This window comes from Coregonus lavaretus, assembly GCF_964263955.1.
Source record: "Coregonus lavaretus genome assembly, contig: HAP1_SCAFFOLD_1148, whole genome shotgun sequence".
NCBI lineage: Eukaryota > Metazoa > Chordata > Actinopteri > Salmoniformes > Salmonidae > Coregonus > Coregonus lavaretus.
Window position 1 is genome coordinate 98,028 of NW_028162864.1, and position 19,371 is coordinate 117,398.

The following is a 19,371-nucleotide window of genomic DNA, read 5'->3' on the forward strand; positions in this document are numbered from 1 at the left end:
ACACACCTGTTAACTACTGTTACAAAGCAACACACCTGTAAACTACTGTTACAAACACACACCTGTTAACTACTGTTACAAACACACACCTGTTAACTACTGTTACAACCACACACCTGGAAACTACCGTTACAAACACACACCTGTTAACTACTGCTACAAACACACACCTGTAAACTACTGTTACAAACACACACCTGTTAACTACTGCTACAAACACACACCTGGAAACTACTGTTACAAACACACACCTGTAAACTACTGTTACAAACACACACCTGGAAACTACTATTACAAACACACACCTGTAAACTACTGCTACAAACACACACCTGTTAACTACTGTTACAAACACACACCTGTTAACTACTTTTACAAACACACACCTGTTAACTACTGTTACAAACACACACCTGTTAACTACTGTTACAAACACACACCTGGAAACTACAGCTACAAACACACACCTGTAAACTACTGTTACAAACACACACCTGTAAACTACTGTTACAAACACACACCTGTTAACTACTGTTACAAACACACACCTGGAAACTACTGTTACAAACACACACCTGTAAACTACTGTTACAAACACACACCTGTAAACTACAGCTACAAAAACACACCTGTAAACTACTGTTACAAACACACACCTGTAAACTACTGTTACAAACACACACCTGGAAACTACTGTTACAAACACACACCTGGAAACTACCGTTACAAACACACACATGTAAACTACTTTACAAACACCCCCCTTGTAAACTTCGGTTACAAACACACACCTGTTAACTACTTTACAAACACACACCTGTTAACTAATTTACAAACACACACCTGTAAACTACTGCTACAAACACACACCTGTAAACTACTGTTACAAACACACACCTGTTAACTACTGTTACAAACACACACCTGTAAACTACTGTTACAAACACACACCTGTTAACTATTGCTAGAAACACACACCTGTTAACTACTGTTACAAACACACACCTGTAAACTACTGTTACAAACACACACCTGTTAACTACTTTACAAACACACACCTGTTAACTACTGCTAGAAACAAACACCTGGAAACTACCGTTACAAACACACACCTGTTAACTACTTTACAAACACACACCTGTAAACTACTGTTACAAAGACACACCTGTAAACTACTGTTACAAACACACACCTGTAAACTACTGTTACAACCACACACCTGTTAACTACTGTTACAAACACACACCTGTTAACTACTGTTACAAACACACACCTGTTAACTACTGTTACAAACACACACCTGTTAACTACTGTTACAAACACACACCTGTTAACTACTGTTACAAACACACACCTGTTAACTACTGTTACAAACACACACCTGTAAACTACTGTTACAAACACACACCTGTTAACTACTGTTACAAACACACACCTGTAAACTACTGTTACAAACACACACCTGTTAACTACTGTTACAAACACACACCTGTAAACTACTGTTACAAACACACACCTGGAAACTACTGTTACAAACACACACCTGGAAACTACTGTTACAAACACACACCTGTAAACTACTGTTACAAACACACACCTGTAAACTACTGTTACAAACACACACCTGTTAACTATTGCTAGAAACACACACCTGTTAACTACTGTTACAAACACACACCTGTAAACTACTGTTACAAACACACACCTGTTAACTACTGCTAGAAACACACACCTGTAAACTACCGTTACAAACACACACCTGGAAACTACTGTTACAAACACACACCTGTTAACTACTGCTAGAAACACACACCTGTAAACTACCGTTACAAACACACACCTGTTAACTATTGCTAGAAACACACACCTGTTAACTACTGTTACAAACACACACCTGTAAACTACTGTTACAACCACACACCTGTAAACTACTGTTACAAACACACACCTGTTAACTATTGCTAGAAACACACACCTGTTAACTACTGTTACAAACACACACCTGGAAACTACTGTTACAAACACACACCTGTTAACTACTGCTAGAAACACACACCTGTAAACTACCGTTACAAACACACACCTGGAAACTACCGTTACAAACACACACCTGTTAACTACTGTTACAAACACACACCTGTTAACTACTGTTACAAACACACACCTGTTAACTACTGTTACAAACACACACCTGGAAACTACTGTTACAAACACACACCTGTTAACTACTGTTACAAACACACACCTGTAAACTACTGTTACAAACACACACCTGTTAACTACTGTTACAAACACACACCTGGAAACTACTGTTACAAACACACACCTGGAAACTACTGTTACAAACACACACCTGGAAACTACTGTTACAAACACACACCTGGAAACTACTGTTACAAACACACACCTGGAAACTACTGTTACAAACACACACCTGTTAACTACTGTTACAAACACACACCTGTAAACTACTGTTACAAACACACACCTGTAAACTGCTGTTACAAACACACACCTGGAAACTACTGTTACAAACACACACCTGTTAACTACTGTTACAAAGCAACACACCTGTAAACTACTGTTACAAACACTCTGTCTCTCTCTCTCTCCCTCTCGCTCACTCACTCACTCACTCACTCACTCACTCACTCACTCACTCACTCACTCACTCACTCACTCACTCACTCACTCACTCACTCACTCTCTCTCTCTCTCTCTCTCTCTCTCTCTCTCTCTCTCTCTCTCTCTCTCTCTCTCTCTCTCTCTCTCTCTCTCTCTCTCTCCCCCCTCTCTCTCTCCCCCCCTTCTCTTTATATCTCCCCCCTCTCTCTCTCTCTCTCTCTCTCTCACTCCCCCCTCTCTCTCTCCCCCCCTTCTCTTTATATCTCCCCCCCTCTCTCTCTCTCTCTCTCTCTCTTCCCCCCTCTCTCTCTCTCCCCTCTCTCTTCCCCCTCTCTCTCTCCCTCTCTCTCCCCCCCTCTCTCTCTCCCTCTCCCCCCCCCCCCCCTCTCTCTCCCTCTCTCTCACTCTCTCTCCACAGGACTGACTGATCATGAGATCTTGTCTCAGGCCATGATCTTTATCTTTGCTGGCTACGAGACCAGCAGCAGTACGATGAGTTTCCTGGCCTATAACATAGCTACCAACCCACATGTCATGACCAAACTACAGGAGGAGATAGATACTGTGTTCCCCAACAAGGTAACCCCCACACCATGACCAAACTGCAGGAGGATTTAGATACTGTGTTCCCCAACAAGGTAACCCCCACACCATGACCAAACTGCAGGAGGAGTTAGATACTGTGTTCCCCAACAAGGTAACCCCACACCATGACCAAACTGCAGGAGGAAATGGATACTGTGTTCCCCAACAAGGTAACCCCCACACCATGACCAAACTGCAGGAGGAGTTAGATACTGTGTTCCCCAACAAGGTAACCCCCACACCATGACCAAACCGCAGGAGGAGTTAGATACTGTGTTCCCCAACAAGGTAACCCCCACACCATGACCAAACTGCAGGAGGATTTAGATACTGTGTTCCCCATCAAAGTAACCCCCACACCATGACCAAACTGCAGGAGGAGATAGATACTGTGTTCCCCAACAAGGTAACCCCCACACCATGACCAAACTGCAGGAGGAAATAGATACTGTGTTCCCCAACAAGGTAACCCCCACACCATGACCAAACTGCAGGAGGAGATAGATACTGTGTTCCCCATCAAAGTAACCCCCACACCATGACCAAACTGCAGGAGGAGATAGATACTGTGTTCCCCATCAAAGTAACCCCGGTGTCAGATGTGGTGAGGTACTGATGTAAACTACCGGTCAAAAGTTTTATAATACCTACTCATTCAAGGGTTTTTCTTTATTTTTACTATGTTCTACATTGTAGAATAATAGTGAAGACATCAAAACTATGAAATAACACATATGGAATCTTGTAGTAACCAAGAAAATGTTAAACAAATCTAAATATATTTTATATTTGAGATTCTTCAAATAGCCACCCTTTGCCTTGATGACAGCATTGCACACTCTTGGCATTCTCTCAACCAGCATCATGAGGTAGTAACCTGGAATGCATTTCAATTAACAGGTGTGCCTTCTTAAAAGTTAATTTGTGGAATTTCTTTCCTTCTTAAGCCAATCAGTTGTGTTGTGACAAGATAGGGGGGTATACAGAAGATAGCCCTATTTGGTAAAAGACCAAGTCCCTATTATGGCAAGAACAGCTCAAATAAGCAAAAAGAAACTACAGTCCATCATTACTTTAAGACATGAAGGTCAGTCAATACGGAACATTTCAAGAACTTTTAAAAGTTTCTTCAAGTGCAGTCGCAAAAACCATCAAGCGCTATTTGAAATTCTTCAAATAGCCACCCTTTGCCTTTATGGCAGCTTTGCACACTCTTGGCATTCTCTCAACCAGCGTCACCTGGAATGCTTTTCCAACAGTCTTGAAGGAGTTCCCACATATGCTGAGCACTTGTTGGCTGCTTTTCCTTCACTCTGCGGTATGACTCATCCCAAACCATCTCAATTTGGTTGAGGTCCGGGGATTGTGGAGGCCAGGTCATCTGATGCAGCACTCCATCACTCTCCTTCTTGGTCAAATAGCCCTTACACAGCCTGGAGGTGTGTTGGGTCATTGTCCTGTTGAAAAACAAATGATAGTCCCACTAAGCCCAAAACAGATGGGATGGCGTATCGCTGCAGAATGCTGCGGTAGCCATGCTGGTTAAGTGTTCTTTGAATTCTAAATAAATCACAGACAGTGTCACCAGCAAAGCACCATCACACCTCCTCCTCCATGCTTTATGGTGGGAAATACACATCGCGTCTCACAAAGAGACGCCGTTTGGATCCAAAAATCTCAAATTTGGACTCGAGACCAAAGGACAAATTTACACCGGTCTAATTTCCATTGCTCGTGTTTCTTGGCCCAAGCAAGTCTCTTCTTCTTATTGGTGTCCTTTAGTAGTGGTTTCTTTGCAGCAATTCGACCATGAAGGCCTGATTCACACAGTCTCCTCTGAACAGTTGATGTTGAGATGTGTCTGTTACTTGAAATCTGTGAAGCATTTATTTAGGTTGCAATTTCTGAGGCTAGTAACTCTAATGAACTTATCCTCTGCAGCAGAGGTAACTCTGGGTCTTCCATTCCTGTGGCGGTCCTCATGAGAGCCAGTTTCATCATAGCGCTTGATGGGTTTCTGCAACTGCACTTGAAGAAACTTTCAAAGTTCTTGAAATGTTCCGTATTGACTGACCTTCATGTCTTAAAGTAATGATGGACTGTAGTTTCTTTTTGCTTATTTGAGCTGTTCTTGCCATAATAGGGACTTGGTCTTTTACCAAATAGGGCTATCTTCTGTATACCCCCCTATCTTGTCACAACACAACTGATTGGCTTAAGAAGGAAAGAAATTCCACAAATTAACTTTTAAGAAGGCACACCTGTTAATTGAAATGCATTCCAGGTGACTACCACATGAAGATGGTTGAGAGAATGCCAAGAGTGTGCAGTGCTGTCATCAAGACAAAGGGTGGCTATTTGAAGAATCTCAAATATAAAATATATTTGGATTTGTTTAACACTTTTTTGGTTACTACATGATTCCATATGTGTTATTTCATAGTTTTGATGTCTTCACTATTATTCTACAATGTAGAAAATAGTAAAAATAAAGAAACACCCTTGAATGAGTAGGTGTTCTAAAACTTTTGACCGGTACTGTATGTGTAACCCCGGTGCCAGATGTGTTGAGGTACTGACGTGTGTGTAACCCCGGTGCCAGATGTGTTGAGGTACTGATGTGTGTGTAACCCCGGTGTCAGATGTGTTGAGGTACTGATGTATGTGTAACCCCGGTGCCAGATGTGGTGAGGTACTGATGTGTGTGTAACCCCAGTGCCAGATGTGTTGAGGTACTGATGTATGTGTAACCCCGGTGCCAGATGTGGTGAGGTACTGATGTGTGTGTAACCCCGGTGCCAGATGTGTTGAGGTACTGATGTGTGTGTAACCCCGGTGCCAGATGAGTTGAGGTACTGATGTGTGTGTAACCCCTGTGCCAGATGTGTTGAGGTACTGATGTCTGTGTAAACCCGGTTCAGGCTCCTATCCAGTACGAAGCTCTGATGCAGATGGACTATCTGGACAGTGTGTTGAACGAGTCTCTAAGACTGTACCCCATCGCCGCCCGACTGGAGAGGGTCGCCAAGAAGACGGTGGAGATCAACGGCATCGTCATCCCCAAAGACTGCGTTATCCTGGTTCCCACATGGACACTCCATCGTGACCCAGAGATCTGGTCCGACCCTGAGGAGTTCAAACCAGAGAGGTACTGGACCACACTGTAACCACAGCACAACCACAGCACAACCACAATACAACCACAGCACTACCACATTTCAACAATAACACAACCACAGCACAACCACAATTCAACCATATCACAACCACAGCACAACCACAACACAAGCACTACTTTACCACAACACAAGGATAAACACACTGCTGCAATGTAACCACAACTACAGTGCATCATTATACTGCAATGCAATGTGTTGTGTCTGAACCACAACCAGAAATCAACTACAATACAATGTGTAATGTGACTGAATCACAACCACAAATCAACTACAATACAATGTGTAATGTGACTGAACCACAACCACAAATCAACTACAATACAATGTGTAATGTGACTGAACCACAACCACAAATCAACTACAATGTAATGCGACAGAAACACAACCACAAATCAACTACAATACAATGTGTAATGTGTTTGAACCACAACCACAAATCAACTACAATGTAATGTGACAGAAATACAACCACAAATCAACTACAATACAATGTGTAATGTGACTGAACCACAACCACAAATCAACTACAAAACAATGTGTAATGTGACTGAACCACAACCACAAATCAACTACAATACAATGTGTAATGTGACTGAACCACAACCACAAATCAACTACAATACAATGTGTAATGTGACTGAACCACAACCACAAATCAACTACAATACAATGTGTAATTTGACTGAACCACAACCACAAATCAACTACAATACAATGTGTAATGTGACTGAACCACAACCACAAATCAACTACAATACAATGTGAATGAACCACAACCACAAATCAACTACAATACAATGTGTAATGTGACTGAACCACAACCACAAATCAACTACAATGTAATGCGACAGAACCACAACCACAAATCAACTACAATACAATGTGTAATGTGACTGAACCACAACCACAAATCAACTACAATACAATGTGTAATGTGTTTGAACCACAACCACAAATCAACTACAATGTAATGTGACAGAAATACAACCACAAATCAACTACAATACAATGTGTAATGTGACTGAACCACAACCACAAATCAACTACAATACAATGTGTAATGTGACTGAACCACAACCACAAATCAACTACAATACAATGTGTAATGTGTTTGAACCACAACCACAAATCAACTACAATGTAATGTGACTGAAATACAACCACAAATCAACTACAATACAATGTGTAATGTGACTGAACCACAACCACAAATCAACTACAATACAATGTGTAATGTGTTTGAACCACAACCACAAATCAACTACAATGTAATGTGACTGAACCACAACCACAAATCAACTACAATACAATGTGTAATGTGACTGAACCACAAATCAACTACAATACAATGTGTAATGTGACTGAACCACAACCACAAATCAACTCCAATCCAATGTGTAATGTGACTGAACCACAACCACAAATCAACTACAATCCAATGTGTAATGTGACTGAACCACAACCCCAAATCAACTACAATACAATGTGACTGAACCACAACCACAAATCAACTACAATACAATGTGTAATGTGACTGAACCACAACCACAAATCAACTACAATCCAATGTGTAATGTGACTGAACCACAACCACAAATCAACTCCAATCCAATGTGTAATGTGACTGAACCACAACCACAAATCAACTCCAATCCAATGTGTAATGTGTCTGCCCTCTCCCTGTCCAGGTTCAGTAAGGAGAACAAGGAGTCTATTGACCCGTACACGTACATGCCGTTCGGGGCGGGGCCCAGGAACTGTATCGGGATGCGTTTCGCCCTGATCATGATCAAACTGGCCATGGTCGAGATCCTCCAGAGTTTCACATTCTCCGTCTGCGACGAGACCGAGGTGAGACGCTCACCTGAGCAGACGGAATATGACATCATCAAATATCAGTATCATTCATAGAGTTGGATAGAGGCTGCACTTACCGCAGCACTTGTTTTAACATGGAGCTGATTTAACTTGGTTAACTTGGTAGCGGCAGATAGCTTAGTGGTTAAGAGCGTTGTGCCAGTAACCGAAAGGTCGCTGGTTCTAATTTCCGAGCCGACTAGGTGAAAAATCTGTTGATGTGCCCTTGAGCAAGGCACTTAACGTAATTGCTCATGTAAGTCACTCTGGATAAGAGCGTCTGCTAAATGACTCAAATGTAAAAATGTTAGCATCTGTTTTAACATAGACCTGTTTTAGCATGGTCACCACCTGTTTTAACATGGACCTGTTTTAGCATGGTCACCACCTGTTTTAACATGTTCACCACCTGTTTTAGCATGGTCACCTCTTGTTTTAACATGGTCACCACCTATTTTAACATGGTCACGACCTGTTTAACATGGTCACCACCTGTTTTAACATGGACCTGTTTTAACATGGACCTGTTTTAACATGGCCACCACCTGTTTTAACATGGCCACCACCTTTTTTAACATGGTCACCGCCTGTTTTAACATGGTCACCACCTGTTTAACATGGTCACCACCTGTTTTAACATGGTCACCACCTGTTTTAACATGGACCTGTTTTAACATGGTCACCACCTGTTTTAACATGGTCACCACCTGTTTTAACATGGTCACCACCTGTTTTAACATGGTCACTACCTGTTTTAACATGGACCTGTTTTAACATGGTCACCACCTGTTTTAACATGGACCTGTTTTAACATGGTCACCACCTGTTTTAACATGGACCTGTTTTAACATGGTCACCACCTGTTTTAACATGGTCACCGCCTGTTTTAACATGGTCACCACCTGTTTTAACATGGTCACCGCCTGTTTTAACATGGTCACCACCTGTTTTAAAATGGTCACCACCTGTTTTAACATGGTCACCACCTGTTTTAACATGGTCACCACCTGTTTTAACATGGACCTGTTTTAACATGGTCACCACCTGTTTTAACATGGACCTGTTTTAACATGTTCACCACCTGTTTTAACATGGTCACCACCTGTTTTGTGTTCATCATAGTTGGAGATTGACGTACAGGGTTATATAATTTATTACGTTTCTTTGGACAGGGACAAGGTGAAACAAAAGTCTCAGAAGTGAGAAGTTGCACCAGATTTAGCTAACAGCTCATTTACATCTGCAGTCCCTGAAATAAATAGATATATGCTATGTCATGTTACATTTACGTCATTTAGCAGACGCTCTTATCCAGAGCGACTTACAGTTAGTGAGTGCATACATTATTTATAATTTTTCATACCCCCCCATGGGAATCGAACCCACAACCCCTGGCGTTGCAAACGCCATGCTCTATCAACTGAGCTACATCCCTGCCGGCCATTCCCTCCCCTACCCTGGACGACGCTGGGCCAATTGTGCACCGCCACCATGGGTCTCCTGGTTGCGTCCGGCTACGACAGAGCCTGGATTCTAACCAGGATCTCTAGTGGCACAGCTAGCACTGCAATGCAGTGCCTTAGACCACTGCGCCACTCGGGAGACACAATCATGTTTTGTCATGTCATGTTATTCTCTATAGTTCCTGTTGGAGATGGACAACCAGGGTTATGTTCTGTTTTGTTATTCTCTATAGATCCTGTTGGAGATGGACAACCAGGGTTATGTTCTGTTCTGTTATTCTCTATAGATCCTGTTGGAGATGGACAACCAGGGTTATGTTCTGTTCTGTTATTCTCTATAGATCCTGTTGGAGATGGACAACCAGGGTTCTGTTCTGTTCTGTTCTGTTATTCTCTATATATCCTGTTGGAGATAGACAACCTGGGTTATGTTATGTTCTGTTATTCTCTATAGATCCTGTTGAAGATGGATAACCAGGGTTATGTTCTGTTCTGTTATTCTCTATAGATCCTGTTGGAGATGGACAACCAGGGTTATGTTCTGTTCTGTTCTGTTATTCTCTTTAGATCCTGTTGGAGATGGACAACCAGGGTTATGTTCTGTTCTGTTATTCTCTATAGATCCTGTTGGAGATGGACAACCAGGGTTATGTTATGTTCTGTTATTCTCTATAGATCCTGTTGGAGATGGACAACCAGGGTTCTGTTCTGTCATGTTATTCTCTATAGATCCTGTTGGAGATGGACAACCAGGGTTATGTTCTGTTATGTTATTCTCTATAGATCCTGTTGGAGATGGACAACCAGGGTTATGTTCTGTTCTGTTATTCTCTATAGATCCTGTTGGAGATGGACAACCAGGGTTATGTTCTGTTCTGTTCTGTTATTCTCTATAGTTCCTGTTGGAGATGGACAACCAGGGTTCTGTTCTGTTCTGTTCTGTTATTCTCTATAGATCCTGTTGGAGATGGACAACCAGGGTTATGTTCTGTTCTGTTATTCTCTATAGATCCTGTTGGAGATGGACAACCAGGGTTATATTCTGTTCTGTTCTGTTATTCTCTATAGATCCTGTTGGAGATGGACAACCAGGGTTCTGTTCTGTTCTGTTATTCTCTATAGATCCTGTTGGAGATGGACAACCAGGGTTATATTCTGTTCTGTTCTGTTATTCTCTATAGATCCTGTTGGAGATGGACAACCAGGGTTATGTTCTGTTCTGTTCTGTTATTCTCTATAGATCCTGTTGGAGATGGACAACCAGGGTTATGTTCTGTTCTGTTATTCTCTATAGATCCCGTTGGAGATGGACAACCAGGGTTCTGTTCTGTTCTGTTCTGTTATTCTCTATAGATCCTGTTGGAGATGGACAACCAGGGTTCTGTTCTGTTCTGTTATTCTCTATAGATCCTGTTGGAGATGGACAACCAGGGTTATGTTCTGTTCTGTTATTCTCTATAGATCCTGTTGGATATAGACAACCAGGGTTATGTTCTGTTCTGTTCTGTTATTCTCTATAGATCCTGTTGGAGATGGACAACCAGGGTTATGTTCTGTTATGTTATTCTCTATAGATCCTGTTGGATATAGACAACCAGGGTTATGTTCTGTTCTGTTATTCTCTATAGATCCTGTTGGAGATGGACAACCTGGGTTATGTTCTGTTCTGTTATTCTCTATAGATCCTGTTGGAGATGGACAACCTGGGTTATGTTCTGTTCTGTTCTGTTATTCTCTATAGATCCTGTTGGAGATGGACAACCAGGGTTATGTTCTGTTCTGTTATTCTCTATAGATCCTGTTGGAGATGGACAACCAGGGTTATGTTCTGTTCTGTCATGTTATTCTCTATAGATCCTGTTGGAGAAGGACAACCAGGGTTATGTTCTGTCATGTTATTCTCTATAGATCCTGTTGGAGATGGACAACCAGGGTTATGTTCTGTTCTGTTATTCTCTATAGATCCTGTTGGAGATGGACAACCAGGGTTATGTTCTGTCATGTTATTCTCTATAGATCCTGTTGGAGATGGACAACCAGGGTTATGTTCTGTTCTGTCATGTTATTCTCTATAGATCCTGTTGGAAAAGGACAACCAGGGTTATGTTCTGTCATGTTATTCTCTATAGATCCTGTTGGAGATGGACAACCAGGGTTATGTTCTGTTCTGTTATTCTCTATAGATCCCGTTGGAGATGGACAACCAGGGTTATGTTCTGTTCTGTTCTGTTATTCTCTATAGATCCTGTTGCAGATGGACAACCAGGGTTCTGTTCTGTTCTGTTCTGTTATTCTCTATAGATCCCGTTGGAGATGGACAACCAGGGTTCTGTTATGTTCTGTTCTGTTATTCTCTATAGATCCTGTTGGAGATGGACAACCAGGGTTATATTCTGTTCTCTTCTGTTATTCTCTATGGATCCTGTTGGAGATGGACAACCAGGGTTATGTTCTGTTCTGTTATTCTCTATAGATCCTGTTGGAGATGGACAACCAGGGTTATGTTCTGTTCTGTTCTGTTATTCTCTATAGATCCCGTTGGAGATGGACAACCAGGGTTCTGTTCTGTTCTGTTATTCTCTATAGATCCTGTTGGAAATGGACAACCAGGGTTATGTTCTGTTCTGTTATTCTCTATAGATCCTGTTGGAGATGGACAACCAGGGTTATGTTCTGTTCTGTTATTCTCTATAGATCCTGTTGGAGATGGACAACCAGGGTTATGTTCTGTTCTGTTATTCTCTATAGATCCTGTTGGAGATGGACAACCAAGGTTATGTTCTGTCATGTTATTCTCTATAGATCCTGTTGGAAATGGACAACCAGGGTTATGTTCTGTTCTGTTATTCTCTATAGATCCTGTTGGAGATGGACAACCAGGGTTATGTTCTGTTCTGTTATTCTCTATAGATCCTGTTGGAGATGGACAACCAGGGTTCTGTTCTGTTCTGTTATTCTCTATAGATCCTGTTGGAGATGGACAACCAGGGTTATGTTCTGTTCTGTTATTCTCTATAGATCCTGTTGGAGATGGACAACCAGGGTTATAGTCTGTTCTGTTTTTCTCTATAGATCCCGTTGGAGATGGATATCCAGGGTCTGCTGATGCCCAAAAGACCAATCAAACTGAGGCTGGAGCCTCGTAGCAACATCCCCTCCACCTCTCTGAAGAGTCCAAACACATGACCAAATGTAGGAGTACCCTACCCTACCCTACCATCTATCTATCGATCTATCTGTCTAACATATGAGTCTATCTATCTATCTAACATATGAGTATATCTATCACTCCATCTATCTATCTATCTATCTATCTACAGTTAAAGTTGGAAGTTTACATACACCTTAGCCAAATACATTTAAACTCAGTTTTTCACAATTCCTGACATTTAATCCTAGTAACAAATGCCCTGTCTTAGGTCAGTTAGGATCACCACATTATTTTAAGAATGTGAAATGTCAGATTGTTATTTTTTATTTAACCTTTATTTAACTAGACAAGTCAGTTAAGAACAAATTCTTACTTACAATGAAGGCCTACACCGGCCAAAGCCGGACGAAGCTGGGCCAATTGTGCGCCGCCCTATGGGACTCCCAATCACGGCCGGTTGTGATACAGCCTGGAATCGAACCAGGGGGTCTGTAGTGACACGTCAAGCACTGAGATGCAGTGCCTTAGACCGCTGCACCACTCGGGAGAATGATTTATTTAAGCTTTTATTTCTTTCATCACATTCCCAGTGAGACAGAAGTTTACATACACTCAATTAGTATTTGGTAGCATTGCCTTTAAATTGTTTAACTTGGGTCAAACGTTTCAGGTAGCCTTCCACAAGCTTCCCACAATAAGTTGGGTTTTGGCCCATTCCTCCTGACAGAGCTGGTGTAACTGAGTCAGGTTTGTAGGCCTCCTTGCTCGCACACGCTTTTTCAGTTCTGCCCACACATTTTCTATAGGATTGAGGTCAGGGCTTTGTGATGGCCACTCTAATTCCTTGACTTTGTTGTCCTTAAGCCATTTTGCCACAACTTTGGAAGTATGCTTGGGGTCATTGTCCATTTGGAAGACCCATTTGCGACGAAGCTTTAACTTCCTGGCTGTTGTCTTGAGATGTTGCTAGATCTATCTATCTATCTATCTATCTATCTATCTATCTATCTATCTATCTATCTATCTATCTATCTATCTATCTATCTATCTATCTATCTATCTATCTATCTATCTATCTATCTATCTATCTATCTATCTATCTATCTATCTATCTATCTATCTATCTATCTATCTATATATCTATCTATCTATCTATCTATCTATCTATCTATCTATCTATCTATCTATCTATCTATCTATCTATCTATCTATCTATCTATCTATCTATCTATCTATCTATCTATCTATCTATCTATCTATCTATCTATCTATCTATCTATCTATCTCTCTCTCTCTCTCTCTCTCTCTCTCTCTCTCTCTCTCTCTCTCTCTCTCTCTCTCTCTCTCTCTCTCTCTCTCTCTCTCTCTCTCTCTCTCTCTCTCTCTCTCTCTCTCTCTCTCTCTCTCTCTCTCTCTCTCTCTCTCTCTCTCTCTCTCTCTCTCTCTGAATATTCAGACCTTACCCTGCTATAGGCTAATGAATATTCAGGCTGGGATTCAATAGGCTACTGAATATAATATGACAATAAGACTGCATTCATGATAAATGTAGCATTTGTCGGCTCAACTGGAAATTACCTTTAAATGGCGCATAGCTGACAAAGCGCTGGGATTGAATCCTGGTCTCAGTTTGAGTAGGGCTCAGAAACACATTTTCACCAGATAAAAGAAAGATAGTAATACTATGGATGCATTAGGGGTACATGTCTTGTTAAAGTCAGACACCAGGGCAATCCATGGCAGATGTCATGTGTGGATCCTGCACACTACTGGCTGGAGGCTAGGATTCTCCTAGAATTTAGAACTCTAACTGGTGTTCTCTAGAACTCTACTCTCATTTTGTTCCTCTGGGTGTTCTGCTGTGCAGTCTTTCCAAAATAGAATCTTTACCGTCTGTTGAAATGATCGCTGCAGCTGCTTTGTTTTAAACTTTAATAATCACAAATCAATAAAAATCATTCCACTAAAGAACAAGGTCGTCTGTGTATTTATTAACCTTCATAAATCAAAACATAAGACACAAACACATAATCATGAGAACAGTCAATATATATATATATTGGTTGATTGATGTTATTTATCAAGACATATTTCTAATTTCATACAGCTAGGACTAATTGTAGTGTTACTAATTGTAGTGATACTGCCGCCGTGTGGCCGTTGGATGTAAATACACAGCCCTGGTAGCTCGCCTGGTGCCATTCCAAACTACTGGTCCACTCTCCACACTTTCCAGCTCTCTTGTACTTCCCGCATTTATAAACACAGTGCAGAGAATCTCTGGTCATGAAGTTCACCTCCTTCACACAGAGAAAAGTTCACCTTCATTTCGCAATACAAAAAAACAAACATTTCTCAATCTGGCCCGGAACCAATGCCGTAAGTCAAGCACTTGTTGTCTGTTCCTGTGACCGAGTATTAACCCTCTCCCTTACAAGGGCATACTCTGTTTAGGCAATACAAATAGTCCAGGTAGCCATGATTAGATGTTCAGGAGTCTTGTGGCTTGGGGGTAGAAGCTGTTAAGAAGCCTTTTGGACCTAGACTTGGCGCTCCGGTACCGCTTGCGGTAGCAGAGAGAACCATGGTAGCAGAGAGAACAGTCTATGACTAGGGTGGCTGGAGTCTTTAACAATTTTTAGGGCTTTCCTCTGACACCGCCTGGTATAGAGGTCCTGGATGGCAGGAAGCTTGGCCCCAGCGATGTACTGGGCCGTACGCACTACCCTCTGTAGTGCCTTGCGGTCTGAGGCCGAGCAGTTGCCATACCAGGCGGTGATGCAGTCAGTCCTCTTTTTTTTTCCTGCAGTCCAAAATCATCTTCTTTGTCTTGATCACGTTGAGGGAGAGGTTGTTATACTGGCACCACACGGCCAGGTCTCTGACCTCCTCCCTATAGGCTGTCTCATCGTTGTCAGTGATCAGGCCTACCACTGTTGTGTCGTCGGCAAACTTAATGATGGTGTTGGAGTCACGCCTGGCCATGCAGTCATGGGTGAACAGGGAGTACAGGAGGGGACTGAGCACGCACCCCTGAGGAGCCCCCGTGTTGAGGATCAGAGTGGCAGATGTGTCGCAGTGCTAGCTGTGCCACTAGAGATCCTGGTTCGATTCCAGGCTCTGTCGCAGCAGGCCGCGACTGGGAGACCCATGGGGCAGCGAACAATTGGCCCGGCACCGTCCAGGGTAGGGGAGGGTTTGGCCGGCAGGGATGTTCTTGTTCCATCGCGCACTAGCGACTCCTGTGGCGGGCCGGGCGCAGTGCACGCTCACTCGGTCGCCATGTGTACGGCGTTTCCTCCGGCACATTGGTGCGGCTGGCTTCCGGGTTAAGCGGGCACTGTGTCAAGAAGCAGTGCGGCTAGGTTGGGTTGTGTTTCGGAGGACGTACGACGTACTTTTCCCTTGTCCGTACGGGAGTTGCAGCGATGGGACAAGACTGTAACTACCAATTGGATACCACGAAATTGGGGAGAAAAAGGGGGTAAAATACCAACTATTAAAAAAAATCCAATCCTGTAATCCATGGCTTCTGGTTGGGGTATGTACGTACGGTCACTGTGGGGACGACGTCATCGATGCACTTATTGATGAAGCCAGTGACTGATGTGGTGTACTCCTCAATGCCATTTGGAAGAATCCCAGAACATATTCCAGTCTGTGCTAGCAAAACAGTCCTGTAGCTTAGCATCTGCATCATCTGACCACTTCATTATTAACCAAGTCACTGGTGCTTCCTGCTTTAGTTTTTGCTTATAAGCAGGAATCAGGAGGATAGAGTTATGGTCAGATTTGCCAAATGGAGGGCGAGGGAGAGCTTTGTATGCGTCTCTGTGTGTGGAGTAAAGGTGGTCTAGAGTTGTTTTTCCTCTGGTTGCACATTTAACATGCTGGTAGAAATTAGGTAGAACGGATTTAAGTTTCCCTGCATTAAAGTCCCCGGCCACTAGGAGCGCTGCATCTGGATGAGCATTTTCCTGTTTAATAATGGCCTTATACAGCTCATTGAGTGCAATCTTAGTGCCAGCATTGGTTTGTGGTGGTAAATAGACAGCTACGAAAAATATAGATGAAAACTCTCTTGGTAAATAGTGTGGTCTACAGCTTATCATGAGATACTCTACCTCAGTCGAGCAAAACCTCGAGACTTCCTTAGTATTAGATTGTATGCACCAGCTGTTGTTTACAAATATACACAGACCGCCACTCCTTGTCTTACCGGAGGCAGCCATTCTATCCTGCCGATGTATCGTATATCCCACCAGCTGTATGTTATCCATGTCGTTGTTCAGTTCTTCAGGACTCGGCGGTCACGTTCTGTGAGCTTGTGTGGCCTACCACTTCGCAGCTGAGCCGTTGTTGCTCCTAGACGTTTTCACTTCACAATAACAACACTTACAGTTGACCAGGGCAGCTCTAGCAGGGCAGACATTTGACGAACTGACTTGTTGGAAAGGTGGCATTCTATGACGGTGCCACTTTGAAAGACACTGAGCTCTTCAGTAAGGCCATTCTACTGCCAATGTTTGATTCAAGCTTAGGTTGAATTAGAGATAGAAATTCTCTTGACACCTTTACAACTGCTCTGCCGTTCTACTAGAAATACTCACTCAAAACACTTCAGAAAGTGCACACAGGTGACAAGGAACAGAGATCCTAATAGATTAGATGAGATGAGATTATACAGTGGGGTGAGAAAGATTAACAAAAAAGACTGTATACATTTGGAGCATACACTATAGCTCAGTATTTGAATTGTTTATTTTATACTTTCTCACCCGCTGTATGTAATTCTGTGTGAGAACCCATGTCAGAAACCATGACTGTTAGAGTGTAGCACAGTATAGTTTATAACAGCTCAACATTAACAACGTTGCATCATGCAACACTTTACATCAAATAAACAACACACTGGCAGCCTTACGATTCGCTACCCTTTTTTCAGAAGTGTGCACTCGTTCAACCCCCCTCGTGCATTTCCCAGCCCATGGGCCTGTTTCACTGGGACCTGTGAGCCACGTTCTCCCTCTCACCCGATGTGCTCTCTGGGAGGGAGAAGAAAAGCCTTCTGATTGGATAATATTTCTACATCTAATTGTGGGAATACGTAGCTTTGGAAGCAACTGCTGTTGTTCTCAGATTTCTGTGGGTATATATTTTATTTTGTCATCTCTTCATATTGAGCTCAATAGCAACTATTTAACAACCGAGATATTTAATATGGCTTTAAAATACGAAGCGTGCATCGGCCATTGTGAGTGCATAGGGGACACTCTAAAATACGAAGCGTGCATCGGCCCATTGTGAGTGCATAGGGGACACTCTAAAATGCGAAGCGTGCATCGGCCATTGCGAGTGCATAGGGGACACTCTAAAATACGAAGCATGCATCGGCCATTGCGAGTGCATAGGGGACACTCTAAAATACGAAGCGTGCATCGGCCATTGTGAGTGCATAGGGGACACTGTCACGGTTTCGGCCGAGGCGGCTCCTCCTCCTTGTTCGGGCAGGTTTCGCCGGTCGTCGTCTCCGGAGTACTAGCTGCCACCGATCTATGTTTCTTGTGTGATTGGTTTTGTCTGTTAGTCACACCTGTTTTGTGTTATGTCTCATTAAGCACCCTATTTAGTTTACTTGTTGTTAGTTTAGTGTTGTGTGTAATTGTTTGTGTCGTGTTGTTTAGCTACCTGTGTTCGATACGCTTTTGTCGTAGCTTCCTCCTCGGTTGAGGAGAGTATTTCGCACCTGTGTGTGCGCTCTCGTCATTTTGACGCTTGTGTGCGTTTTTGCCTCTGGGCTGTTTGGATTATTTTGAACGCTCTAGTAAAGTCTTGTTGGACTTATCCTCTGCTTCCTGCGCCTGATTCTACACCACACCATTCCACAGCAACGTGACAGAATTACACACCTCTATGGAATCAGCAGGAGCACAAGTCGCCAGCATGGAGGAGCGTCTCCTTGGTCAAGAACATCGCATCAACCGGATCGGGCACGCTTTGGATGGCGTCATGGACACACTTCGTCGATGGGAGATCAGCGGGGTTCCCACAGCCCCACCTGTCGCACCATCACCACCGGACAGCCAGCCCGCCCATCTACCGGAACCCAGCGTGATTCGGCTCTCGCTCCCGAGGGCGTACGACGGCTCCGCTGCCGGGTGTCAGGGGTTCCTCTTACAAGTGGAGCTCTACCTTGCCACCATACACCCGGCGCCCTCGGGATACGAGAGCGTATCCGCCCTCATTTCCTGTCTCACCGGCAAGGCGTTGGAGTGGGCCAACGCCGAATGGAGGGGAATAGACGCCGCCACAGTCACCTATGCGGAGTTCTCCCGCCGCTTCCGTGCGGTCTTTGACCATCCACCAGAGGGAAGGGCGGCGGGGGAACGTCTATTCCACCTCCGACAGGGGATGAGGAGCGCTCAAGAGTTCGCGCTGGAGTTCCGGACTCTTGCGGCTGATGCGGGGTGGAATGAGAGGGCCCTCATAGACCACTTTAGGTGTAGCCTTC

General features: G+C 43.2%; 1 pseudogene across 1 annotated transcript in view; it reads left to right on the top strand.

Moving 5' to 3' along the window:
- The window catches only part of LOC311118751 (cytochrome P450 3A27-like), a 30,266-nt pseudogene extending 16,331 nt beyond the window's left edge, over positions 1-13,935 (top strand). The window contains exons 11-14 of the transcript in view: positions 3,044-3,204; positions 6,132-6,358; positions 8,078-8,240; positions 12,782-13,935. The product of the transcript in view is annotated as a cytochrome P450 3A27-like (transcript). The remainder of the gene's footprint in view (positions 1-3,043; positions 3,205-6,131; positions 6,359-8,077; positions 8,241-12,781) is intronic.
- Positions 13,936-19,371: the final 5,436 nt, after the last annotated feature.